Genomic DNA, 12,337 nt, shown 5'->3' with positions numbered 1-12,337 from the left:
TAGGTCTTTAACAAATATCAGATTGATAAATTTGACTAGTATCAGTGGGTCAAATAGTCTCTGAAATTGCTGTTTCCGCGGAATGGCAAATCCTATCTACCATTTACTATTTGATAATTAAAGTGGTTTATTTAAGGGCAACTTCTGGATTACTAAATGAGAATTAGCTCCATGAAAAACAAATTATGACTGAAGTTATTAAGTTATGAAATAAAGTCATTAATGGGAACTGTTCAAATTTTTAATAATCACTGTAGTAAGATCACAAATGCATAAAATAACTTTGGTCTTATTCCTCAGATCATTTTGGCATACATAAGTTGACTTGAATAAAAATAGTAAAGGAGTTATATTTATAGAATTCTTATTTATTTTTATCTATGAATATAGAAACTGGGAAAAAACCTAAATGTCTAACAGTAGGGTATGACAGATATAACCAGCTCTTTACCCAAAGTTATCCTTCTCATTCATAGTATAGAATTGACTCTGGGCTATTGTTATTCATCCAGGGACTACATTTCCCAGCCTTTCTTGCGTCTATATATTTCCACGTGACTGGTTCTTGCCACTGGAACTGATGTATGTTACTTCTGGGCCAAGACTGATGAAGTGCATGTGAATTCTCCACACTCTCTTTTCTCCTTCTGTTGGCTGGATGCAGAGGACTTCAAGGTATCTGATCCAAGAGCCACTTCATAGCTGGTTAGCAACCTCTGTATTGAACTGGTAGAAAAAGTTGAACTGGGTCTATCAGATTCTTCTCTTTGGAATCTAAATGAAAGATACAGAAAGAATCAGTCATCAACACTAGAAGCTGAAGTTTCTAGAATGCAGTGATTATTAGTACCTGATGGGTTGGTATCTGAGTCTCTGAGGCTAAGATTGAGGTCCATCTGAGTTAGCTGTGAAAGATACCAGAGCCAGATGCAGCCTTGGGAAAAGAAAGCTGGCTGAAACTGGAGCTAGGGGTGAGGGCTGTGCTCCAAAAGGACAAAGTTCAGGGCCAGAGGGAACAAGGCACCACAATAGAAGGCCATTCAAGGTAAGTGGTCACACATAATGGACTTTTTACATGGGGCAGATGCAGACCGATAAGCAAAAGGTACTCAGGGAGACAATATAGTGTAAAATAAAGAGCATTGGCTTTAGGGTCAAACTGCCTAGCTCTACAATTTACTAGCAATGCAGTCAGTTTCTTAATCTCTTTTTAAGTTTCCTCATCTGAGGAAGCAGAGGTCAGATCATACAGAGCTCTGTGGACAGGGTCAAGAGTTTGTATTTTCTCTTAGAAGTGATGCAAGACTTTTGGAGGCTTAGACCTTTGGAAGCAATATGATCTGGTTTAGAAAGGTTGCTGGTGCTTCTGTGTAGTGGATGGAGAGTAAGGGGAAGAGTGAAGTCAGGAAGACCACTTAACGATGGAAATCAGATAGCAGAGTGTGATGGCTTGGATTTAGGTGGTGGCAAGGGAGTTGGTGGGATGTGGTTGGATTTGGGCTGTTTTGGGATTAGAGCTGACAAGGGCACTGAGTGCGAGAGAAAAAGAAGAATCAAGGATGCATCCTGGTTTTTGGCCTTATCAACTGGGTGAATGTTGGTACCATTTACTAAAGCGTAAGCTCTCCTTATTTTGTACCTCAGGTACCTAGAACATGCCTGAAAAAGATGGTAGGCGCTCAATAAATATTTGCTTAATAAATGAATGGGGAAGGCTTGGTAACGGCAATATGTATGTAGCTATAGCTTTATCTACATCTATTTCTTTACCTGTATCTGTATTTGTATCTGTATTTGGCTCTAGATCTCGGTCTGTGTCTATATTTTCATGTGGGAGAGTCAACTTTTCTGTTTTATCTGTGGTAAGTTTTAGATACTTATTAGGCATCCAAATGGATATGTTGGGCAGGCAGATGAATACGTGGGTCTGGAGGTCAGGAGAGAGATCTGGAGAGGGTGATATAAATTTGAGGATCATTAGCATATAAATGATATCTGAATCCATGAAACTAAAGGAGAAAGTATATATAGAGAAAGAGCCTGAGAACCAAGCCCTGGGGTCCTCCACCATTTTGGGGTCCAGGAGTCCAGCAAAAGAGAATGAGAAAGAGTGGCCAATGAATGAGAAGAATAGAAGATCCATGAGGCATCAGAGAAGCCTAGAAAAGGAGTGGTCAATTCTGTAAACTCTTGCTGAGAAGTCAGGTCATTTGAATACTAGGAATTCAACATTGAATTTGACAAGGTGAAATCATCAGGATAGTTGTTAATTGAAGTCATTTCATTGGGATGATGGAGACAAAAGCCATATTTCCTAGTCGGAGTAGGTTGAGGGAAAAATGGGAGGTTTAGAAGGTGGAGAAGCTTCTTTGAAGAACTTTTGCTTTGAATAGATGCAGGTTGGAGGGGTTGAGATTGTGTCTTAGAGGTGGGGTTGGATTTAGGAGCAGGGTCACTTCTATTCTAACACAGAGGAGAGTCAAACCCGTGCAGAAAGACTGGTGATGTTGTGAGGATGATTACGAGGTGTGGTTAGCGGTGGGTTGGTGATTTAAAGAAAGATGAGGGTAGATATAAAGATCTTAGAGAGAAGAAGAGTGAATTACTAGGAAAATGCAGTAGAACTTTTGGCAATTTCAAGCCAGTTTGAGATTTGTGGGCAGAAATCTGAAGTGAGTTCAATCAGCACAGTTGCGTGAATCTCCAGCAGTATTTGGCTACTCAGATTTAAGCAAATTATAGACCCACCAAACCGCAACCACTAGTGAGGAGGGAGCTCCCAATACACTGCTAGGCTGGTTATCCGTGTCTTAGGATGTGGCTGGAGTTGTCATGATGTCTCTGATGATGGCTAGGCAGATAGAACCATTGCTAAGTTGGTGACCACTTAGCACAGAGTTCAGCAAACCCCATGGTGGGGCAATGATGTTAATGAAGTGGTCTGGGTTAAGACAATAGGGAGTGGATGTTGTGTTGCAGACTGGAGAGTGCATCATCTCTCTAAGGACCAGCTGCTTCTTAGCTTAGCTCATCATTGCCATATGCGTATGTGAGGCCAGCAGATCAGATACTGGTATTATTCAATTGAAGCTGAAAATACGGATTTTTATTTGAAATGCTCTGATTTTAGAAACCATCTGCCTGCCAAGGAAAAAAACCCAGTCAATGGGACATGAGTTTTCAATCTTTGTCATTGCATAACTTTTAAGTCCTCTGTGGATTAATCATAATCATACATTATATCTTATAAAGCTACTATAGAGTGTTTTCATATACGTTGCTTCCTTTAACCCTTAAGAAAATCTAATTTGGTAAATATTACTGTCTTCATTTAAGAAACAAGGGAACCAAGGCTCAGGAACTTGTGCTGTTAGGACTGCATGAGAGCTCCTGTATGTTGAAGTTCTGTCCTTCCTTTCCTTTCTGTCTCTTCATGCATCTTGTGCTCAGCTGAACTAGCAATGCTTCCTTGAACTTGCCAGTGTGTTCTTGCTACACTGCCCATGTGGTTCCCTCTGTTTTGAATCCCTTCCTCTCTACTCAATTTCCCTACTTTATTACTTCTTCTCTACTTTCTACCCATGCTTTAAAGCTAGGCATAAGTGTCTCCTCCACATGAATGAATGTCATCCGCTGGCTTTGTGCTCCCTTCTTTATTAGTAATGTATAGATGGAATTTTTGCTGGGATTTTATTTTATTTTTAATTTGTTTTTATAAATTTATTTATTTTATTTATTTATTTTTGACTGTGTTGGGTCTCTGTTGCTGTGTGAGGACTTTCTCTAGTTGCGGCGAGCGGGGGCTACTCTTTGTTGCGGTGCGCGGGCTTCTCATTGCGGTGGCTTCTCGTTGCAGAGCACGGGCTCTAGGCCTGCGGGCTTCAGTAGTTGTGGCACACAAGCTCAGTAGTTGTGGCACGCGGGTTCTAGAGCTCAGGCTCAGTAGTTGTGGCGCACGGGCTTAGCTGCTCCGTGGCATGTGGGATCTTCCCGGACCAGGGCTTGAACCCGTGTCCCCTGCGTTGGCAGGCCGATTCTTAACCACTGGGCCACCAGGGGAGCCCTGCACGTGTGTGTCTCCTTAGCCAAGCTTTTGAGGTCAGGCAGCAAGTCTTATTTCCCTTTGCAACACCCTATGGCATCCTCATAAGTCTCTACAAAAAATAGATATTCAATAATATTTGTTGAATTAAAATTTCTGCCTATTCTTAATGGCAGAATGAAAGTTATACTTACTGTGTAGCCTATGATGTGAGTAGAGCCATAAGTCATATTTAATAAGCCCTCTGAATCAGCATAATAAGGAAGCAGATTTCTATCTACAGAAAGGGCAAAGGCTCATCCTGTGAGCTAGAGGACAGCTGTGGTGGAGGCTCAGAGCCGGTATAAAACAATGACAGATGATGGTTAGACCACATCTCATTCACAATAGCTGGCCAGTGATTACCAGTAACAGATTTTCCTATGGCTTAGTTCCTTTCTTCAAATGTAAATCAAGATTTTCAGAGAGTTTATTAAATAATTTCTTAAAGAGTATGTTATAACACAAAGAGGCCTCAGCTGATGGAGCATTTTATTTAAGTTCTTGAGAAGGTAAAGAGGTAAAATGCAGTCAGATATTTTCATGCCAAGAGTGAATCAGAAAAAAGAAGCCACTGTCTCTCTAACAGTGAGATGAAAGCAGGTTCATCCTTTTCTTAATTAATTAATTAATTAATTTTTAATTTTTCTAGTTGATTATCCTCTAAGTAGACAATCATTTGAAGTATAATAGTAATTTTCTCTCTTTCTTTACAATATTAATTCCTCATATGTTAAATATATGATGGTATTAATTTTGTTCTTATTCCTGACTCTTTACGAATACCAGTAATATTTCACCAGCTTTTTTAATATTAGCTGTTTGATTGAAATAGAAGTCTTTATCAGGCTAATGAAGTGGTTTCCTGGTTCAAGTACACTAAGCATTTTATTGAAAGTTGTTGTTGAATTATATTAAACATATTCTGGGCACTAGAGATGATCATGTGGCCTATTGTTATAATAAATTATATTAATTAATTATATTAATTACAATATAATTAATTAATTATATTAATAAATTATATTAATTAATCCAGATTTCTCATATTGGATTATTTTCTGCATGAGATGTATCCCATTTCATCATGGTGGGTTTTTTCCCCCCCTCTTTTAGTATAATAATGTTGAATTCAGCTCCTTACATTTTATTTAGGATAATTGCATTTATATTCATGAATAAGATTGGACTATAGTTTTACATTTTTAAATTCTATCTTAAACAGCTTCAAAAAAATATTATTCCATGCTCTAGATTAGTATAGAGTGTAGGAGTTGCCTATTCTTTGAAGGTTTGGAGGAACTCACCCGTAGCACTGTTTAGGTCCCAAGAAAGCAGGTTCATCCTTTAACTGGGGCTAAAGTATGGTGTGGTATTTACTTCTATTAGCTTTGATTGAGAATGAGCACAGAGAATGTTCAGAGTTGCATGTCTTAGTTATTGCTTTCTTCTCATTTTCCAACTGCTTCTATTCATTTCTGTGGGGCTGGATATTAGATACTTAGGCATGCTAATTTAATGCTTTCTTCCCCCCATTTTTTTTGACGTGTGCAAAGAACTATAGGTGTATTTTGCATAAATGTTGTTAACTTGAACTAGTCAGGAATTAATAAAGAAGGCTGGTAAAAAGGCAATGTTTCTGTTTGAAACAAATTCATGTTAATTTATGTGCTTCTGATTGTTTAAAAGTCCTTAGTACATGTATCGTTAAAATAAAAATTCATGAACCCAACAGAATTTAGACAGATGGATGAATTGAGAGGAGAGATGGTGGGAAAGTTGCAGATATTTATAATAATCAACGTAATATCCTGGGTTGAGAGATAATTTCTGAGTGAGCCAATTATTATTGATTAGCTGGTAAAGATTTATCTTTTGAGCCTTAGCTGTCTTCTGTCATTTCTTAGGCTGTGCTCAGTGTCTCAGTGGGAAAAAGAACATTCCTGGTAGAACAAAGTTCTCCCTGACTGTCAGATTAATTGGGGAGGGGGCTGATTCTTGAGAACCAAGGACATTTTTTTGGTAGCTTGAAAGCCAATTGTCGTAAACAACCAAATGCTAATGAAAATCTAAATTATTGGGTTCTTCCTAAGCCTAGACACAGAGTTAAACTGAAAAATCGAAGGCAGATGTTAAAGATGAAAACATGGTGTTGCCCTTCATAACCGAAATAGGACCCTCTTCTATTTCTGGTAAGGTTAATTAATTGTCCTTTAATTCCTTTCTTGTGCTGTTTTTGCATGGGGAAATGCACGTTTTGGTGAAATAATATAATTGCATTGGAAACTTTCTACAAGCAGGGGAAGCAAGATTAAGCATATTAGGTTCCTCTAAAGATGTGGGATAACGCCGGGCTGCTTTATGATCACTGGGCTTTAACCGCTCTTCTGTGCTCTCCTTGCAATGCTGGGGCTCAGTCCCTGCTAACTTCTCCTTTGCCAGCTGGATCAGTGTTACACATTGTCTAAAAGAGACCGGAAGTCGGGACTTGCTTCTTCATGCTCCTGTCAGTGTCACCACAGCAATGGTTCTTCACACTGGCAGTGACAGTTGATTCTAGTAATAGTGGGTCCTTCAAAAGCAGCCTCAGCGCACCCCCCTCAGAGATTCTGGCTCAGCCAGACAGCACCCCGTCCTCAGAGGTCTGGGTGCCAGCTCTGTGGGGTCCCTCCTTCAAGCTTCTGGGTTGTAATACTGTGATACTTCCAGCCTCCTCCCTTTGTCCCCCTGCCCTAGGGGTGGCCGCTGCTCCTTGCACTTACATCTCTGTTTTACCTCAGTGGTGTCCCTCTGGCATTTCTAATTCTCCAATGCCTGGTTAACTATTCTTTATGTAAAATTTTCTTCACTAAAATAGCTAGTCTATTTGTTTCCTGACTGGACCCTGTCTAATACAAGCATCAACACCAGGCTGGCTTTGTTACTTACTTACTTACTTACTTACTTACTTACTTACTTATTTATTTATTTATTTATGGCTGTGTTGGGTCTTCGTTTCTGTGCGAGGGCTTTCTCTAGTTGCGGCAAGTGGGGACCACTCTTCATCGCGGTGCGCGGGCCTCTCACTATCGTGGCCTCTCCCGTTGCGGAGCACAGACTCCAGATGCGCAGGCTCAGCAATTGTGGCTCACGGGCTTAGTCGCTCCGCAGCATGTGGAATCTTCCCAGACCAGGGCTCGAACCCGTGTCCCCTGCATTGGCAGGCAGATTCTCAACCACTGCGCCACCAGGGAAGCCCCTGTTACTTCTTTTACACTTTTATTTTATGTGGCTGTTAGCTTCTTTAGTGCTTCTCAACTAGTGGGGGGGTGACTACTGTTGGGATGCTAGATTAGCGTAACGTTTGCTAATAACTTAAAATAGAATTCACTCCTGACAATACTCCAGAAATTTGTATTTCTGTAAGGTTTTCTATATATGTAAACTTGTATATTGTATATAATAATACAATACCTGTGAACAAAAATCCCTTAGGAATGAGTAGATTTTTGTTTCTTTTCCAGAATAACTCCATGTAATATACAAAAAGTCACTTTCTAAAGGGCATGCCCACAGTCCTCGTATTCAAGTTTTTCCACAGCCTGAGCCTGTCCTAATGCTCTTGTCCTATCTCCTACCATGTTCCTTGTCCAGCTAAGCAATAGGTATAATTTCTGGAACACACCCTATATATTTGCTTGTGCTGTTTCCTCTGCTTGGGATTCCCTTTTTCCTATTTGTACCTGCAATAATGCTACCCATTCTTCTAGGTCCAACTCTAATATCACCTCCTCCTTAAAGCTTTCTGTCACTTCCTCCTCTGTTTGAATATTAACACTCTGTTAAATGTGGCGAGTACAGCCTTTGCTGCATTTAACAGTTGTAAAGACTATGTATAGACCTTTTAATCTAAGCTAGGCTTTAAGCTACCAGAGGGCAGAGCCCTACCTTAATCATCCATCTATCCCCAAGTTTTGGCATAGTGCCTGCACATATTCATTAGATGTGTGAACATAGCCCTGCCGCTACAGCTTTCTTCCTGCTGATCAATTTTCCTGGAACTCCTCCTGCTTTTAACCACTCTGGGTCTCTAGCCACTCAAAGACCTTCAAGGATCCATTATGATTCTCATTTGTCAGACAGTTTCTCCTTAACTATAGTAATCTTCTTATCTGTGAATACGTATATTAATTGTTGTCTCTATTATACTTTTAGAATTTCACAAATTGCTACTTTATTATTTTAAATGTTTATTTGGGGTATCATTGGGGTGGTGAGCAGGGAGGTCACAGTTTGAATTCAAATGGGATTCAGTTGTGTCCATGTAAATCCCATGGAGACTGGGGGGTGGATATGATTATACCAGAGGTCTATTTACATGAGAACTGAAGTTCTTTTGGGTGAGACCTCATCTGAAGAAAAAGGAGATACTGAGCTTGACCCAATAAGAAAGGTTTAGTTGTCAAGGGCTTCAGCTTGATTATAGCTTGGGCGTTATTTCAAACCACTGTGTGGTTCTTTGAGGACTTTATCCCTGGAGGTGTTCATTGGAGCAGTGGAGTCCAACAGGCAACCTCTTAAATAACAAACAGGTACCTTATCCAGGGCTGGGGTCCTGTTTTAACAGGTGGGGAAGCTAGTGAAATTTGAGATGTTACTCTTTGCATGTTCTTTATATGACCTATAATAGGCTGATAAAGCCTGAGAAAGTCAGGTTGTGTTTTGTCTTCCCACCAACACAGTAAATTTCCTCAAAAAAAAAAAAAAAAGGGATCAATATATTCCCTCCTTTCCATCGCACTGATGTGGGTCTGATTCTGGCTTCCACCATTTCTAATCTTGATGACCACAGTAGCCTCTGTTTCCTGGTCTTCAGTCTTACATTCATTCTGTTCACTGCTGCCAGAGTTCTCTCTAAATAAAGAGCAACTACTCCCAAATCAGCAGATGGCATCAGCACCGACCTCTTCTCTCCCCAGATTACCTTTGAAATGACAGAAAAAATATATGACTGGAACAAACCTATCACAGGAATGACCATAGGAAGAGAAGAAATGTCAGAGAAGAAATGTTGAGGAATTTCTGGAACATATAAGGCAATCCATTCAGAACTGAGATACTCATGATACAACACAAGCAAAGGAAGGGACTCCTGGAAAATTGTAACATAGGGGGAATTTTCTAAAAAAGATGACTTATCTTTTTTTCTCAGGATAAAAATTAAAAGTCACACTGAATTTGCTTGGTTTAGAATGTGCTGTTTTGAAAAAAGTGAGTCGGAGATAATTTTGTACTGCTTATCATAACCTGGTCACATAAAATATTTTGAGTCCTAGTATTATTTAAACTTTGCCTCCCTAAGTAAAATAAAACAGTTGAGCTAATAATATTAATCAAACTCCTATTTTTCTGAGTGGGTCTTAGAAGTCAATGTACCAATGAAAAACCAGCTTCCATTATGACACGTGTGGAGCTTAGAGAGTTTGCCCGTCTCTGATGTACTGTGAGGAAGGAGAAGGAACCCTAGAAAAGGACTGAGTGCTCATGTCAGGGGAGATTGCTGTTGTGGTTCATGCCTTGGGGTTCAACCCAACCCCTCAGCCTTTTACCAGTTGAGGAGAGAGATGTCTGGACTCTGAGGATGCCCTGCCCTGGCGACCAAAGATTAGAATGGAGGGATAGAGGTGCCATTTTATTTTCAATCCTCCATACTTCAGGAAGAGCCCCCTTTAACTTTTTTTTTTATGATGAGTAACATTTGATGACATGTATAAGTGGAAGCATTTAAAATTAAGTAAATCAAGCATAGTACAAAGTAGTCAATATAATTTCAAGATATATAACCTCATCTGTTTAGTTGAGATTTTGACTGTAAATACACTATTGCATTGTGCTTTCTTTCCCTAACATTTGATCATATACATTTTCCTACATCACAATGTATATGTGCGTAGTTTGGCACACATGACACACATTCTAACACATGTACACTCAAATACAGGGGAAAAGGAAGCTTCTCAGAAGCTCATGAGAATATCAGTCATTTTATTCTTTTTTTTTTTTAAAGTCCTGGATTTATTTTATTTTATTTATTTATTTTAATTAATTAATTAATTTTTGGCTGTGTTGGGTCTTCGTTGCTGTGCGTGGGCTTTCTCTAGTTGCAGCGAGCGGGAGCTACTCGTCGTCATGGTGCGCAGGCTTCTCAATGTGGTAGCTTCTTTTGTTGCAGAGCACGGGCTCTAGAGCACAGGCTCAGTAGTTGTGGCGCACGGGCTTAGCTGCTCCGTGGCATGTGGGATCTTGCCGGACCAGGGCTCGAACCCGTGTCCCCTGCATTGGCAGGTGGATTCTTAATCACTGTGCCACCAGGGAAGTCCCTATTCTTCATACTGTATACTTTTCAGTATTTTCTGCATGTATTTTCCAATCAGGAATCAAACATTACAAAGTAATTTTTACAATAAAAGAATCGGGTTTCTTCTGAATTTAGGTGATGTTTTTTCTTCTACATTTTTGCATTTACATTTTTTTTCTAAAATAACATCATTCTATTATGGAAAAACCTTATTTTTTAGAGAAAAAACTAAAAATAATTTATTGTGTTAGAAGTTCATTCTCATGAGTATCATTGGTTTTTTTTCTCACTTTTTAATTGAGAGAACAGGTGACCTTTTTCTTATGCATTACTACACTTCACAAATTTTCTAAAATAGCATAAAGTACTTTCTATGGATAAAAACTTATTTTTTTAAAAAACAACCTTTTCAACTAAAAATAGAACTACCATACGACTCAGCAATCCCACTACTGGGCATATACCCTGAGAAAACCATAATTCAAAAAGAGTCATGTACCACGATGTTCATTGCAGCTCTATTTACAATAGCCAGGACATGGAAGCAACCTAAGTGTCCATCGACAGATGAATGGATAAAGAAGATGTGGGACATATATACAATGGAATATTACTCAGCCATAAAAAGAAACGAATTTGAGTTATCTGTAGTGAGGTGGATGGACCTAGAGACTGTCATACAGAGTGAAGTAAGTCAGAAAGAGAAAAACAAATACCATATGCTAACACATATATATAGAATCTAAAAAAAAAAAAAAAAGGTTCAGAAGAACCTAGGGGCAGGACAGGAATAAAGACGCAGATGTAGAGATGGACTTGAGGACAGAGGGAGGGGGAAGGGTAAGCTGGGACAAGGTGAGAGAGTGGCATGGACTTATATATACTACCAAATGTAAAATAGATAGCTAGTGGGAAGCAGCTGCATAGCACAGGGAGATCAGCTCGGTGCTTTGTGACCATCTATAGAGGGGTGGGATAGGGATGGTGGGAGGGAGACGCAAGAGGGAGGAGATATGGGGATATATGTATATGTATAGCTGATTCACTTTGTTATAAAGCAGAAACTAACACACCATTGTAAAGCAATTATACTCCAATAAAGATGTTAAAAAAAAAAAAAACCTTTTTGGTGTCTCAATTCTTTACTACAGGGTTTTAATTTGTTTACTTTCTATTTTTAGTTTTCATTTTTAAAGTTCTGGTAATATTTGAAAAAAAAGTGTTTTTTTACTGTTTGCATATGTTATTTAATAAATAAAAACGTTGCTCTCCATCTGAACCCATACAAGTACGTCGAATGTATTTACTCATACATGGAGGTTTTGTGCCCTTTGCTTTTTTGTTTTTGTTTTTAACCAACTTTTAGTTTTAGGACAGTATTAAACTTAGAGAAAAATTACAAAGTTAAGTACACAATGTTCTTATACAACCCATGCCCCGCTTCCCTTACTATTAACGTTTTGTATTCATATGGTGTGTTTGCCAAAATTGATATATTATTATTAACCAAAGTCTACATTTTATTTAGATTTCTTTAGTCTCTACCCACCGCCCTTTTTCTGGTCCAGGATCCCATCCAGGGCACCACACTGCGTTTAGCTGTCACATCTCCTCAGGCTCCTCTGGACTGTGACAGTGTCTAAGACTTTTCTTGTTTTTGATGGCTTTGGCTTTGACAGTTTTGAGAAGCATTGGTCAGGTGTTTTGTAGAATGTCCCTAAATTGGGATTTGTCTGATTTTTTTTCATGTCGACTGGGGTTATGTGTTTTGGGAAGAAGGCCGTTTTCATCACATTGAATCAAGGCTGTCTATATGACTTATCTGTGTTAATGTTGACCTTGATCACATGGCTTGCAATAGTGTTCACCAGGTTTCTCCAGTATTAAACTACACTTTCCTTCCTTTCCATACTACATTC

The 12,337-nt window shown here is 39.1% G+C and overlaps 1 long non-coding RNA gene across 1 annotated transcript; it reads left to right on the top strand.

The window, feature by feature from the left end:
• The first annotated feature begins 561 nt into the window (after nt 1–561).
• Nucleotides 562–9,540, top strand: LOC130704786 (uncharacterized). Its single transcript, XR_009005266.1, has 3 exons — nt 562–675; nt 6,175–6,273; nt 9,040–9,540. It is a non-coding gene; the product is annotated as an uncharacterized LOC130704786 (long non-coding RNA).
• Nucleotides 9,541–12,337: the final 2,797 nt, after the last annotated feature.

This window comes from Balaenoptera acutorostrata, chromosome 14, assembly GCF_949987535.1.
Source record: "Balaenoptera acutorostrata chromosome 14, mBalAcu1.1, whole genome shotgun sequence".
NCBI classification, from domain to species: Eukaryota; Metazoa; Chordata; class Mammalia; order Artiodactyla; family Balaenopteridae; genus Balaenoptera; species Balaenoptera acutorostrata.
Note: the sequence above shows the minus strand (reverse complement) of the source record. Positions and strands in the feature narration are given on the sequence as shown.